The sequence below is a fragment of the Chrysemys picta genome, chromosome 1 (genome assembly GCF_011386835.1).
Source record: "Chrysemys picta bellii isolate R12L10 chromosome 1, ASM1138683v2, whole genome shotgun sequence".
Classification (NCBI taxonomy): Eukaryota; Metazoa; Chordata; order Testudines; family Emydidae; genus Chrysemys; species Chrysemys picta.
The window spans coordinates 298320569-298336753 of NC_088791.1; the positions used below are offsets into that span (position 1 = coordinate 298320569).

Below are 16185 nucleotides of genomic sequence, written 5' to 3' on the forward strand. Positions count from 1 at the left end.
AATCCTGAACATCAGAATGGTCATGAATCTTCTTGACAATTAACAGCTGATTTTTTTTAAAAATAAAAGTATTTAACAGTACATGAGACTCATTAATTTAAGTAAATGCCAGTCTTCTCCTTTGGAGGCATTTTCCCCCGAGGATACGGAGTCATTTTTGGAGTCATCATTAAATTCTGGATTATCTTTCTTACTCCAGAAGGGCGGGGGGGGGGGGGGAAAGGGGAGGGGAGCAATCACTTTTTCACATATGAAAGATGAGGCTAGCACTTATCTACCTCAAGGGAATTGTAGCGCTAAACCAAATATTTGCAATTTACTTTAACAATTCAAAATGTCATTATTTAGTAAACAATGTTCAAAAACAAAATTCCAGAAATAAATGTATTCTGCCTTTTTAAGTTACCTAACAGGATAGGACTGAAATGATGAACTTAACTTAAAGGCCCTGAAACTAAGATTCAGATGTTAGATAAAATTACAGAACTTATCTTACAACAGTGTAACTCTTAAATGCACTGTGCATCTCCAAAGCTTTCAAAACAGATTTCTAGTGCTTTCAAATGGAAATAGATTTTGAGCCTATTCTGCATCAAATTGTTTAGAAAGCTGCTCCCTGTTTTAAAGTTTAGATTCAGTATTTAAGACAATTCAAATTGTCCTTTCTTCCTAGATTTATATGAAGTGGTAAGAATTTTATATTATATGGGCCTTTCTTGTAATATGAATAATAAATTGTAAGGCACCCCAAATTCTATCGGAAGGAGATGACTGTTCTTCACTATCTTCCAAGAATTACTGGCATGGATATACCAGATCCTTTGTGGTGAAGAGTAACCCACACGTTAAGGAACATCCATAAATTAAGGAGCGTATGCTAACTGGCAGATTTCCCCTTCTAATTCTGAGTCAGAGGTGTCATCTTTTTTGTCAGAGGCTGGGAAGACACTGCCAAGAGAATCTCTCCTCCTGTGTGCCACATGAAGCCACCTGTTCACAGACAGAACAATCCTGTACCCTGCATCTGCAGAGTATTATTGCACACTTGTTTTCCTCGTTTTGTTCTGTGTTCTTAGATCTTAAATATTTCCTAAGAAAATATACAACAAATAAAACCCTAAAAATAAGTTTAAGAACTTTTGATCGAACTTTCTACATCTGACTGCTTGATTCAGAGGTAGGAATCAAATTGGTAGCAAAAGGAAGGGGAGGAGTCAATCTGAACCAGGTGGTATGAAAATGCTTGTTCTTTCCATTCTAGGCTTCTTGCCTGCCTATCTGTAAAAGGACAAACAAACAAAATGGATCTGATACTGCAAACACTTAACCACATGCTTAACTTTAAGCATATGAATAGTCTAATTGGCTTCAGTGGGAATACTCACATGCTTAAAGTTAAGCTTGCATGTGTCTGCAAGATTGGGGCCTAACCTATCAGTCGACATTGATGGAAAATAAATCAGACCAGTATGGACATTATATTATATGAGAGATGACACCTGGAAGCAGAAAACCTAACCACTTTAGAAGGGGCTAAATGCCAAAGAAAAAAAAATGTAACCGGGACAGTTTTGCACATTAACAAGTCAAAATTTTTGTTTTCTTCTTTTGCAGGTTCATGAAGGTTACATGTTGTGGATTTTATTCTAAGTGACAATTCAATCTCTATTCTGAAGGCTACAGCACTGTTGCAGAAGACAGACATAAATTTTACCATAACAACATATCAAATATATTCCACTCTATTTGGGTCATTGATTTGATTTTTAGAAGAATTATTACATTTACAGATGACCTTTAAATAAAATGGTACTTAAAAGGGAATATTTTAGAGATATTTATTAAACTACATACAGAATGCATAAATGAAAGTATTTAAAAGAACTGTAAAGCATGTAAGGATATTCTATAATGAACATTATAACTACAACAGAAACTACACTATCCTCTAAGCAAATTATGGAACAGCTGATTATGTAGTAAAATAGTAGAACGTACATACAAAAAGTAAACTAGTGGTCTCTCTCCATTTCTCAAAGATTTAATATCAAAACAACAGTAGTGAAGGCTCATGTTACTATAACTTCATTTTTACATAATCGATGTAGTTACATTTTCAAGCACATTAGTACTACCTTATTTTTGTGGTAAATTATCATTATGAATATATACAAAATACATCTTATGATGTGTTATCCTTGATTTTTATAGCTATTTGACCGTACCTGCTAATTGACATAATTTGATATTTTGCAAGGAGTCTCCTACTAAGTGTAACTACTCGAAATAAGTTAGAATGAGGCAAACAGTTGATTCTAGGCTACTGATGGATTTCTGCTCATTCAAAAGATGCTTATTCTCCTCATGCTCTGTTTTCCTCAAAATTTAATAAAAAAAAAAAAATAAAAAAAAAAAACATTAAATTTAAGTCTGTCTGTGGTGGCACCTTGCCATCTCAAAATCTGTGTCTTTATGAAACTATTTGAAGGGTATTGTGCAGAGTGCAGGGACAAAAACAAAACAAAACCAAAAAAGCACATTGAGAACACGTTATGTTTATCATGGTGGGTGAACTCCAATTTAACAAAGCATAAGAACTTTCTTAACTCCATCTCTATTCAGCAAAGCACTCAAACATGTGCTGAAGTGTTTTGCTAAATAGGGAGGGTGTGCTGAATCAAGACTTTAGTGACTAGTTTGATACAGTTTCTTACAGAACAGAAAATGGGTCACCCACATAGGTTAAAGCGAAGTTATTTTGCAGTCTAAAAGTTTAGACATGAAAAATATTCATAATGTTAAGTTGTCACATTTTCATCACAGAAACCTCAGTGGGATGGACAAACTGAATTCTACACATGAAAAATACAAAGGATGAATCCATTTTCTAAACAGGAATTTTTTCAAGGAAAATATTTTTTTTTGAAGGTTCTTGTACTTGTTAAATCAAGTATTTAACATTGGTATACATTTCTTATGGTGAGTTAGCAAAGGTATCAATTTTAGATATAGATATAAAGTACTGATAGCCAAGTCACTATGACTGCAAGGTTATAGTTGACATCAAGACCTTAATTACAAATCTAGGGAAAGTTACTGCTTTAAAGACATACAGAACTATCTTTCAGAACCTAATGCTCTAGAAGAAATTATTTTCTGACTGATAGTTCAAATTCTCCAATTTATAAACTGGATGCAAAACAAGCACTCTTGCAAACTAAGACCCAGATTTTAAACCTTACTATGATATTGAGAAAGAATAGGCATTTCCCTGTGGTCATATTTCAAATTATATTTGTATGCACTACTGAAGTGAGCAAAGATTTAAATTCCATTTTTTAATCAAATCTACAGTTTTACTAATTGAAGTAGGGACAACATATATTTAATAATCCTTGCATACAATCCACATTAAATTGAGATATATGCATACATAATGAAGATCAGAAAGTGGCCCTTTGTTTAAAAAGCAGCTGTGTGACCCAAGATGATGTCTCCTAATTAATATTCTTCCCACCTTTGGGCCAAAACATCTGTGAGGGTGGGCTCATGGAGAGGATCTGCACAGATACTGGTGAAAAATAGGAGATGGTGGAGAAGCATCATTCTCCCTTCTTCGAAGCCAGCAGAAGACCCTCTGCATGTTTGGAGGCATGAAAAAGAGAACCTTTCTGTTCACCAGGGTTTTGCCTGTACAAGATAATGCTAACAGGGTAAACATTATGTTGCAAAGAATCCTCTTTTACGATGTGAATTCTCTACATGTGTGTTTTGAGCCAATTACAGGTGAGGCTTCCTATCAGGAAGAAATGGTGCCATGAGGGACAGCAGGCCTCCTTCTAATCCCCCACTCCTGGCAGATGTTTTGGGTAGCTTACATTTATGGGTGCTTGGGAGTGCTGTGCTACTCTCTCTGTGCTAACAGCCTGGAGATCATACCCCCAGCCCAATTTACCAAGGGTCAACTTTGCCCCAGGAGGTTACCAGCACAAGTTCCAAGTCATAACCTGGGATTTCCCAGTCCTACTGCAAATTTCCTCCACATAGGGGATAATTTAACCCATTTTAGATATATTATGAAGTATTAAATGCAAGCTCTATGCATTTTTTAAAATAGAAAATAAAGCCAATTAAATAAAGCTGCAAAGACCATAAAATGCTGATTATAACACCATTTTCACAGAAAATCTCTTTAAATTAATGTTAATTGTCACTATTTAGACCCAGTCGTTTCCCCCTAAGCAAAACCATCTTTAATACAAAAGGGGGGTTGGTGTGAGTGGCAGGCTGAAGTAATAAGACTTTGTTTTGAAGATTTTAAAACAAAGCATTTACTACCATAAAGAAATAAGGGCAAACTCAAAGGTTAAAGCATTAATGCAATGGTGTAAATATTTTTACATATGACTAAATGTTCAATTGCATTTCACAGAAAAGCTGAGTTTCTTATTTTTTAAAAATAGTGTACCTGACAGAATAAGACATTCCCCTCCTACAATACTTTAGTTGGGAAATAATTTTCTCATTAAATATTGCCATAAAAACATTAGAGAAATACACCAGACTGGGGTTCCCCCCAGAGAATATGTAAGTTATTCAGATTTTTCACTTCAGAAAATGCTTGCAGTGAATACCCAACTATTATTTCAAATAAGCTCAGAAATTAGCATGTTTGGTAATAGAGGATTACTCAGACATTAAATAGACCAGTCAATCAGCAACCACATCTCCGAACATACTGCTTCCCCTCCAAATTATTATCTGAACACTTGACAAGATAGCCAATTCAAAACAAGGCAGATTAAAAAAATATTATTAGTGCAGTACAGTGAACAGTTAAGTAAGTGAACTCTGATTATAGAAAACCTCAAATGCACTTTTAATTTATTGATTTGGAGGCACTTCTACCAAACTTTTTGTTTTTAAAAAAAAAAAAAAAAAAAAAAAAAAATCAAGATGAGGTAATCCCCCCCATCCACATCTAGACATATGTTTTTGGGTCAAAGAACAGATATTTAAATATCAATTAGTTTTAATTATTATTGCTAAAGATGATCTGCATGTAGTTTGTTGCTTCTTAAAAATTAAGTCTCATGAAAACAATGTTTATTCACAGGCGAGGAAAAATTAAGTGGACCAGTCTCAAATCCTTATTACACAGATGTCTTACTAAATGACTGGCAGAATAAAAGTGAAATGCTTATTTAAATCTGATAACATTTTAATGTAGGCTTTTGTATGTTAAGGCTGGATTTAGTTTAAATCAACAAAAGCCAGGAAATGCAATTATGAAGGATTCCAAAATTTTAAACTGCCTTGCCTAAGATATCAGAGTTTCAAACAATGGGTGATTTTACATGTGTTGTAATAACTAGGCACAAGTTAAATAATTTTCATGAAGTAGATATGCAGCTATCCATTTCAATTGACTTAGAAAAGCAAGAGAAGACTATAAAGAACACATAGGAAAATTGACACAGTGATCTGCAACAGCTCTTTTAGAGAGTTATGATCTATTATATGAGCATGTGTTGTCAGCTCTCAAAACTATTATTTAGCCAACATGTCTGTATAGTTTTGTGTACACACCTAGAGTAGGAATAATAAAAATGGTCACAAAATGTTACACATATGTAGGTTTGTAAAAAAGTAAATCTTGTGCATTTTTATCCCTTTCACCTTCAATTACTATTGGATAATTAAGACTAATTTAAAAAGTTATGTTTAAATGTTTAAATGCCCACACCAATTCTTTTTAAGGGCTCCTCATTGCAGTCCTTATTCAGGCAAAACTCACAATTGTAGTCAACAGGAGTTTTGCCTAAGTAAGGATTGCAGCAGTCAAACTTAAGTGTGAGAAAAAACACACCTTCCATCCCTCTAGACAGTCACTATACTCTCTTTTGGGCTGTGAATTATATAGACCAAGTTTCAGTATGGAAAATTTCTAGAACAAATCAAGAGCTGAAAAGTGGATTTTATAATGAAAATTGACAACTTTATTTAAAGTAGCAGCCCTGTGTGATATTTGAGCTTGTAAGTTAGTAAGTCTTCTGAGTAAGTGTGTTGGTACATATTTTAATTCCTCATTTTGAGGCAACTCCCCCAAAATATTACTATATTTCAAAACTATCCATTTAAGGAAATCAAGTATTTCGAACAAATATTAAAAAACAAAAGATTGCAACTATTAAGGCCATGATCCTGCAAATTTTTACTCATGGCAGCCTTTAGCACTATTTGTGTGTCTAAGAGTTTGCAGTATTAGGCCCTAAATTTACAATAATCCTTTAGATTCCTGGTTAAAATCTAGACAGTATATTTCCCTTCAAAATATTACATTAGAAATACCCTCAACGTTAGTCAGACTGAGGAATACCTTATCAAATTTTCACCTTTTAAATTTGTAACAAGGGAATTTTAGATAGATTTGCCTACCGATATAATTCTGATTTTCATTAACAGGATTGCAATAGCTTTTGCACAGAAAAATATGAGCACAAACAAAATTATTAAAATGAATGCAAAGTCCTTATATTCTTAGAGAACTGGAAACTCAAATTATTCATAACTGAACAGTACCCACTGAATCAAGAACAGAGGTTCTGAATAGCTTCTAAAGTTTAAAAACTTTGCATGTTATGCAAATTATCCCAAACAGGAGTATTAATAATAATCCCAATAAAATAGTAATTTTGGGGGGGTTGTTTTATTCTAATAGAGATTTAAAAAAATTCACTACCTATTTACAATAAAATAAACAAGGTGGTGGGTTTATCAAAATATAAAGTTATGCTCTAGTCCAAATTTATTTACATTTTATATTTTGTGTGTATTCAAGGTTTTGGTTTTCAAATGTTAGTTTTATGTAGAAGGCTTTCAGTACCTACAAAATGGTCATACTATATCGAATATTTCCCACACATTCTTTAAGAAAAAAATATTTCCTAAAATATTGTTACAATAAAAGGTGTATTATTGCTGACCACTTGCAATCCTTCAACCAGATTTGAAATTAGCTACCGAATTAAGGCTAGATATATTTTACACATCTATGGATTTGCTGGAGCTTTTTCAGGTACAGTCAGCAATTGTATGGGCTTATTGCAGCTTTTAAAAGAAAAGTTTGTATCTTACATTTTGGTACAATTATTTTCTGCAAAGATATATACATTTTAAAAGGCAGTAAGATTTGATTAAGGCTAAAAGCTCTATACCAGCTGAATACTCAAATTGCTAATGTCACACACAATATGTTCATAAAATTAGTTTTTGCCACAATGCATTTTATGACAGAGATAAAGTCTTTAAATTTCTAGTTCTCTGTTTAGTGTTTAAACATAAATTTGTTTGGTCTTAGTGCAATTACTTTTTAAATTTCAGTTGTTTATTTTAATGGTTAGCTGAGATTATTCATATACAAGTACAGAGGTCTTGATTACTTTGAGTGGATTTCTCAGTTTCAACCAAATTACCACTTAGTGCAAAGCAAGACTTGCAAGATGAGTACTGTATATTCTATGTTTATTATTGTTAAATAATTCATTGTTTTACTGTATAATACTTAAATATTTATTGATAGGCTCCAAGATAAATTAAAATTTCTGATAACTCTTTATATAGGTGGGGTTTGAAAACAAATTTTGCAAATTCTATACTGCTTTAATTGTGAAGAGGCTAGTTATTAATAACTTTAAAAAATAATTTTGTACAGTACATTTAAATGCACTCAGCTAGTTCTCCATTCTTCTTTCACACACACTATTGACAACAGAATAAAATTACTTAAAAATAACTATTGTATCATCCATTACTATTATTATTTTGCATTAGCAGTAGTAATTCCCAATACAAGAATATGAGAACAACACTATATGGAGAATTTATGTAACTCCAATAAGCAAGACAGTTGCAAGCTCAGCTTTTTGTACATATTTTGGCCACTTAACACACTGACTGTCTTCAGAGGGAAATGGAGACTGTTTTTTTATTTAGTCTTAAAACTTAACAGAGCGAATGTGAAGAAGAATAACTTCAGCAAACAGAAAATCTTTAATCCAGTATAAAACAGTCTCACTATGCATAAACCAAAGAAGTCCTATTACTACATGCATTTTTAAAAATAAAGAGCATCTGAAATATGTGAAATGTTAATATGATATATACCATTCTCATGCTCCATCAGCTTCCCAGAGAGAATTTTTCAATCACAGAAGTAAGTTGTTCTCCAGAATCAGCTCTCTATTGAAAGGTCAAAACCTGCAATAAAAATGTCATGTATTATAACATATTTCCGACACCCACAGTTTCATGGTTGATCCCCAAACATAGATGTAGGTCACCAAGTTGACCCTCACTTTGTCTATGTTAAGGAAAACCCTAATTTTAAAAACACACACACACACAAAAAACCCAAACTGACTTGATTAGAAACACCTGTGATATGCTTCTTTATTATCAGTAGCCTCCTGAAACAAATCAGATTAGTATGTTTCTGCTTTCATTCTCCCTATAATGTATTCTTGTGGGAAGTAAGGGGGAGAAAGAGTGGGAGGGGAGAAAAAGAATTAAACAGTTAACTATAAACATTTAACAATTAACGTGTGCGCTGTGATACTTCCTGAAATCCGCTACTGACTTTTATCAAGAAGTGTTTAGCATGTAGTGCTTTCTTTAAAACAGTTTTTAGCCCACTTTTTTCAAGACATCAGCAGTACAATCAACATTTTTAACAAGGAGGAATTGTATAAACACAATAAATTACTCTATAGCATCTAATGGAATTGTATAGTATTGCAGTCACACACATTTTAAAGGGGGGGGGGAGAGGGGGAAATGTGACCATGGAATTTATTGGATAAAAACAAGGCAAAAACCTGATAAAGATGGTCACTTCAAATATTTACAGGAAAAAACTGTGAATTAATATAGCCAAATGCTCAGATTTATTTAGCTTTTGTACTATAGGTGCTATGACAAGAAACATCCTAACTAAGTCTAATAAATAAGCAGCAGATGATTAGATCTGGTCACCTGTTTACAAATATTTTCAATATATTTGCTCTTTACTCCTTAACTGTATTTTCAAGTTTTATTAAAGACAACAATAGTATTTTGAATAAGGTTATCTTGCTTTTATTGTAAAAATGCATTTTTCTTTACCTTTATTCCTCTTCCCCAATACATCTTCACTACTCCCACCCTTTTAAGCACAAATAATTTGGAAAAAATATCCAGCCAAAAAAATATTTCTTTTGTTGATTTTTTTTCTAAAAAAAATTATAGTAATATAATCGTTTACTATGTTAAATGTTAAGTTTGAAGCTAAACATATTCCTATTATCACAAAAGAAATTTAAAATCACGATCAAGATATTTTTCTATGTCCAAATCTTAACCCAATTGGACATTTCTTACTAGATAAACAAATTAGTGGATTTTTGACTCAATTCTCAAAGTTAATAATAATCTATATTTACAATGGGTACACTTACCAGCCTTTAGAAACTAAATAGTTAAAAATATATATATTTTTGCCACTTTCAGTAGTGGTTTCCTTTAGACATTAATAAAGACCACAGAAAGTCATTGCTATTTTTTTCAGTTTCAAGTAAAATGGAGATTATATCTTGATTTTGAATAAGTCTTCTTTGGAAATGCTTTAGTATTTAGTAAAAGCTATATATTTTTATTTATACACCATTTGTGTGTATACACAATAATAAATGGGGACATACTTGTACTCTAGTTATTCTGAACTGCTAAAATTTTAAAAACTGTTCAGAATTAAAGAAAGATTTTAAAGTCTATTATTACTTTCCACAAGTAGAAACTAGCTTTTAAAGGTACAACTACAGTGAACTCCAATTAGACACAAATATTAGTCAATTAAAAATAGTTACAACATAACTGAATTAGAAGTGAAGTTACATTATCCACCTCCAATCTTCATGCAAGACTGATGGAAGTTGTCATACAAAAATAAATGAAGTTGAGAACTAAATTATTTCTCAGAATTATAGACTCATTAAATCTCTAAGGTATAGACCTACCCAAATGTTTCTTTTAGCAGAATTACACTTAAAAAAAATTACAATAAAGGGTTAAACAAATCAATACAGGCATTGATTTAAGTTATATTAAACAAAGACAGAAGGTTTAAACTAAGCCAGTTCTTACCATTTCAGAAATATAGTGTACCACACAAAATTATGAAAATATTTTCATGATAATATAGAGTTAAAAAGAAAAGAAGTTCAAGTTTGATAGGTACTAAGACAGTGACTACTCAGCAATTCTATAGAGCAAGTGCCAATAATTCACAAAATAAATAAAACTGCAAACCGACTTTTTCATTTAGGTTTAAATTTAGACAACTTTCATATCCCTGTTTTTTGTCTCACCTTTCCCTCAATATTTGTAGATACTTACTATTATTTCTATCTTAAAAAAAATGCATTACTAGTTGAGTCAAAAATTAAATAACTTACTTCTAAACTAAAGTAGTGTGTAAAGAGTCAAAGAAATGTAATATACTATGTATAAAAATAAAGTGATTTTGTACAGCTTGGTCCAAACAAAAAATTAATATTATTAATAGGAAAGGTAGTATTTTTTTCTGACCACCGGTTCTAGCGCAAGATTATTATTATTAGCTATTTAGAACTTGCAAATAGATGCATAGAGAATATATCCAAAATATATGTATATACTTTAAAAAAAAGCGATTTTCTGTTTTTTAAAAATTTTACTATCAAATATTCATTTCAATTCGGACAGAAAAGCCTGAATTTTATTCCTTATAGCTTCCACTGATAGCCAAAAAAGTCTAAGATGCTCTACCTTTGACAATTTGTGATGAAATGAGTAATGAATGTAATTACTGAAATGATTAGTAATTGGCTTTGGAAAATCCCCCTGTATCTAAGAAAGCAAATACCTCCAGCATATGCAGAGACTATAATTTTAAGTTTCCCAGTTCCTTTTAAATATAGTTTAATATTTCCTATCTCAAATATTAAAAAATAGTAAGTTGTTACAAAAACAGACCGTTACATTACTATTCTGTACATAAAAATAGGAAGTGAGTGTATATATATATATATATATACACACACACAAAACACTCCAGATTTTTTTTTTGATACACCTGTTAGAACAGCCTTATGACATCCAATATGGGTAACATAAATTTTCCCTGAGGAGTGTACCTATAGGCAGGTAGCATGTATGCAGTTCAAGCAATATATAACTACAAATTCTAATGTATCCTAATACAGAAAGTAACAATTAACTTAAGGAAATTAAAACTATTAAGTTTAGAAATAAGTTTTCCTCTATAGCTTTGTATTTCATATGGAACAGTAAGAAGGCTCGAGTCTATTAAGCTTAAAAAAAAAAAAAAAAAAAAAAAAAAAAAAAAGAAAACCCCAAAGAGGACAGATGGTATATTCTAACTTTAATATATAGCTAACTAAAATATTCTATCTTAAAATGTTGCTACAATAGATTTCCAATACAATACAAAAATATCAGTAAAAGCTACCCACGTAATTCCAAATTACTAGGAAATAGTCCTTTTTATTTATTAAAAGAAGTTTCTTCGATCTCCAGTACATTTACACTTGCAAAAAAACAAACAAACAAACAACAAAAACACCCTGTAACTCTTGGGAAGTTTCAGTGCAACTTTAGCTTTTAACAGGACAACTGTAGCATATTTGAAAAGTTTTTCTGAGAGCCAAAATAACTGAACAGGCTTAATAGAAACAAATTTATGAAGAGGATACTGATTATGTTTCATGACAAAATTATAAGCAATAATCTGATCACAAATGCATAATTATAACCTTCATTTATGGGTCTAGTGTAAATACATGTTTATTATAACTACAAATATATTTAGAGGAAATATCAAATTAATCTTTTCTAAGGCCAAGTAAACCTCAGTTAATGTTTGACATTTTAACTAAGGTGAAAAATGCAAGCAGTCCTATAAGGTTCAATTTAAACTAAGTGAATTTCTCAAATACATTAAATGAGTAAATCAAGTATCAGGAAACCTATATAAATTACATAAATGCGCACTGTATAATGATATCAGATTGCCTGCTGCTTTCTTTTTAGCCACACCCACTTTTATATCATTATAAAAAATGGAAATAGTAAAGTTCTGAAATAAAAATGGAGCTAAAAAGAAATCACTGTTTGATGTAGTTAAATATCGAATAAGTACAAATATTTTAATTATAGAAGACTATAACAAAGCATATGTATGCTATGTACTTGAATGTCAGAGAATGAAATAAAGCATACGCACCTGTACAATACTTACCTGTTCTGTTTTATAAATTAACTATGAGTCAGGACAGTTATTTCCTTGAAAGTGAAAGTCAGTGTTTATAAGTTTACTTCCATTGCTGAATAGTGTAAATCTGTTCAAATACTGATATTTTAAAAAGTATACACTCAGCTACAAAGAAACAGTTTTGTGCACATTCCCGCATAAAGTATTAAAAATGTTTCTTAAAACAGTTAAGTAGTAATCGTGTACCTCCAAAGAAATAAATGATAAAATGTCATAAGGTATTATTAGCATCACAATTTAACAGATTAAACTTAAATTTCTAGCTATGAGGATTTAATGATAAACTAGAGACAAACTAAGAGTAACTGTAGCTGAATAGATAGACTAATAGTCTGATTTGTATACTGGATTTAAAAACTGAGAAAACCCCAGGGTTCACAATAAGAATGTGTTCTTAAACTATTGTATTTCTGCCTTACACAGAAAATACCTTGAATCCAGCTAACATGCTAAGTTTTGTATTTCACTTTAAGGCTACAAGCCTTCAGCCATGTACATAGAAATCCTTTGTACAGCACTTCTGCACCCCAACTCTTCTGTACGTCCCTCCTCCTACGTTACTCTATTAACTCATTATTTTCGGTGCAGAGGGTGCTAAGTAAAACGCACATACTCTTGGCATTAACCAGAGTGGATAGATGCGCGCGCGGGGGGTTGGGGGGGGGGTGCAGAGCGAGAGAAGCGGAGAAATCCTATGACCCAGTCCAACCTTCAAGCCCCAGTAATGCGTTCATGCAGCCAATCAGGGGGACCATATACTCGGTCCAGTATTTTCTGAAGTGGCACATAAATGAGGGCCCGATCCTGAATTCACTGCGCACCCAACGCTCCCAGGGATTCAATGGGGGTTCTCGGTGCTCAAGTAAAGTAGACTAATGCCCTGAGATCTAGCAGGATTCGGGGAAATATTCATACGTTTTCTGCATCTGAGAAAGGTTCTGGCGGCCGAAAGCGAATAGGGAAGTAGGCAGAGGAATAAAAGTAGCGCTAGAAATTGTATCTGGGAAGGAGCCAGATGGTCTGCCTGTTTCTGAATCTGCAGTGCTGTACGTTAGCTTATCTGCCCCCTGTACATTATTACCCCCCCCACTCCCACCAAGTAACTGCTGCAACAAAAAGATGTCTTTCTTATGTGTGCACAACTATGAAGCGTGAGCGCCCACGCCAAATCCAGTCCCGAGAGGGTTAAATAGCGTCGTGGAGGAAAAGGCACAGTGTCACATATTATGTGTATGTAACGGGGTAATCGCTCATCACATACACTGCGAGAGTGAGCCCACTACATATCACCATAAGCACAAATACTCATAACCTAGGGGAGACCGAGAACCGCTGCCCACCGAGAACTGACATAGAAACAGCCACCAAAAAAATAGCTAAGCCAATGACAAATAGCGACCCGGGTGACAGAGACGGAGAATTTAGTAGGCGGAGAAGAGATGGTGAATGGCCACTTCTAATCACAGTATTAGGCTACGCTGCCTATGGGAACGATATTTACTCATTTTGCGGGGATGGAGGAAGAGAAGGCGAAAAGCACCTACAAATAACTGGTACAATTCAAACGGCCCCAAATTACGTTTTCTCTTTGAGCTCGGGAAGGAAACTCGCGTGTTAATGTTCAAAACAATTAGCCCTGGGTAATATACGACTAAAAGCGCGTTGGTCCTTCGTTATGAGCCAAAGGGACGGAGATGATAAATGCGATAGCGTGCGGCAGCACAACCGTCACCCAGGGCTCTGCTAAAGGCGGCTTCGAGATCGTGACACGGGAAATTACGATCTTAAAAAGTGCGAGGCTGAGCGAGCTCCGAGACAGAGGAGTCAACCTGCCTCCATCGAAAGGAGACGGGGGGGGGGGCGAAGGGGGGCGAGGGAAAAGAGGGGCTATTCGGGGGGCCCTAATCCGGGTTACAAACCCTGGGGGGCGGGAGGCTGAGAGAGGGGAGCCCTGCTGGCTGCTGCAGAACAGTGGAACCAGCAATCGCTGTATCCCGAGCACTCTCCGGGCTGCCCCGCAATGCCCACGGCCACGGGGAACACAGCCTGTCACGTCACGTCACGGCAGAGGGGCGCCCACAGGGGGCTGGGAAGGCGCCCTCCGCTCGGGGTGCTCCGGGTCCCCAGCCTGCCTCTAACTTCCCTGCCCATCTCTGCTTGGGGCTGAGCCGCTCCCAAAGGCGGGGGGAGGGGGGCACGAGCGCTATCGCAGACAGGGTCTCTGCCCGGGAGATGCTCCCTTCAGCCGCCCTGGGGCGGGGGTTACCTGAGAGAGGCGGGCGCTCCGGGCCCCGATCCTCCCAGGCTGGAGACTGACAGTGACAGATACGCTGAGGTGCCGCCGCTACCGCCGCCCTGCTCACCCCACTGCTGCCTCCGGGGCCGGGATCCCCACCGCTCGCTCCCCGACAGGGTTTCGGGTGGATTTTTCCCGGAGGCGGGACACGGGTCGACACCGTTAACCGGACAACACCCTCCCCCCGCGGCCGCGCCCTCCGGCTCTTACCGCCTGTGCAGGCGCCTCCTCGGGCCGCGGGTATTTTTGGCGGCGGTCTGCGCCCAGCCCAGCGGCCCCGCCAGCTCCGGCTCCCCCGCGGCAGCGATGCGATCGGGCATCACTCGAAAATGGCGCCGAAAGCGCAGGGCTCTTCATTCAAATTCGTTAGAGCCAGCCCCGCTGCCCCGGGGCATGCCGGGAACGGGGGGGGGGGAGTGAGGGGGAGAGCCGCTCGCGCTGAGGCAGCGCTACGGACCCGGCGCTGCTGTCAATAGCACCCCTCCCCCTCCCCACTGGCGCGCGCTCCACCCCCTCCCCGCTAGCGCGCGCTCCCGCACTAGCAACCCAACCGCCACTCATGGGGGGGAGGGGGGAATGTCACCCAGAGCCCCAGACTCTGGGGAGAGAGACAGTCATTCACCATCAGCCCCATGGACTTGTCAAGGTAAAGGGGGGGGGTGTGAGAGGGGGGCGGGGGAGGGAGACTCAGAGAGAGGAAGGGGGGGGGAGAGCAACATCGAGAAAGTTAAGCGCACCCGATAATAAACCAGTCCATCCCCAAGCCCATTGCCAGTGCAGCGCTCGCGTTACAGCCCGACCCCCCCCCCCCCTTCGAGCCAGGCCACGCAGAAGTTTGAGGCGCTCAGAGTAACTCGCCCCCATGGCACAGCTGTAGCCTGTGGGGCCCGATTCTGCCTTGGCCGCAGCAGCTCCCACAAGTCAGTTTACTTCAGCGCTGTATTTGGCCCAATTCTGCCCTCAGACACAGCTAGGCAGCTCTGCCTGAAGTGGACTGCAGCTGTGTGGGCCGGTCTGAGGGCACCGTTGGGCCCAGAGTGTATAACTAGCCACTGGACAGACTGCCTACCTTCAATGTAGGCAAATTAAGATTTCCTTTGAAAGTGTTAGCTTTGGCATTTAACAAGGCTTAGCAATGTATATAGACTCTTTCGTCATCGAGCCACTTAATAAACATTGACTAAACATGGTATCCCACCTGCTAGTTTGGTGTATCACTATCCCCATTTTACAGATGGGGAAACTGAGATGGAGGTTGTGACTTGCTCAGGGCTGTGGAGGAAGGATAAGAAGTCAGGCCTGCTTGACTTTTAGTCCCCTGTTCAGACTACTAGACTACACTTGGCTTTTAACTGTTTAAGGACCCTCTCCTGTGAGGGACCCCTGTGCTTGCAAAGAACCCATCCACTGCACTAGTGCAGAGTAGCTTGCAGGGTCAGGGGCTGGGCCTAAAATTATAACTTTAATGGAAAAGTATTGTAAGATATTTTATGTAGCTTCTTTTCTTTCCTTAAGAAAAAAG

At 36.6% G+C, this 16185-nt stretch overlaps 2 long non-coding RNA genes across 5 annotated transcripts in view; one reads left to right on the plus strand and one right to left on the minus strand.

Moving 5' to 3' along the window:
• LOC101945163 (uncharacterized) overlaps positions 1–16185 on the minus strand; it is an 82806-nt gene that overhangs the window by 11192 nt on the left and 55429 nt on the right. For 2 of the 3 annotated variants that reach the window (XR_010600852.1, XR_010600853.1), the window contains exon 3: positions 8167–8259. This is a non-coding gene — a long non-coding RNA (uncharacterized LOC101945163). Of the gene's footprint in view, positions 1–8166; positions 8260–14873; positions 15047–16185 lie in introns of those variants that run through there. The other variant, XR_002888748.3, reaches the window with a different exon arrangement.
• The window catches only part of LOC101945986 (uncharacterized), a 150760-nt gene continuing 149747 nt past the window's right edge, over positions 15173–16185 (plus strand). For both annotated transcript variants that reach the window (XR_010600855.1, XR_010600857.1), the window contains exon 1: positions 15173–15309. This is a non-coding gene — a long non-coding RNA (uncharacterized LOC101945986). The remainder of the gene's footprint in view (positions 15310–16185) is intronic.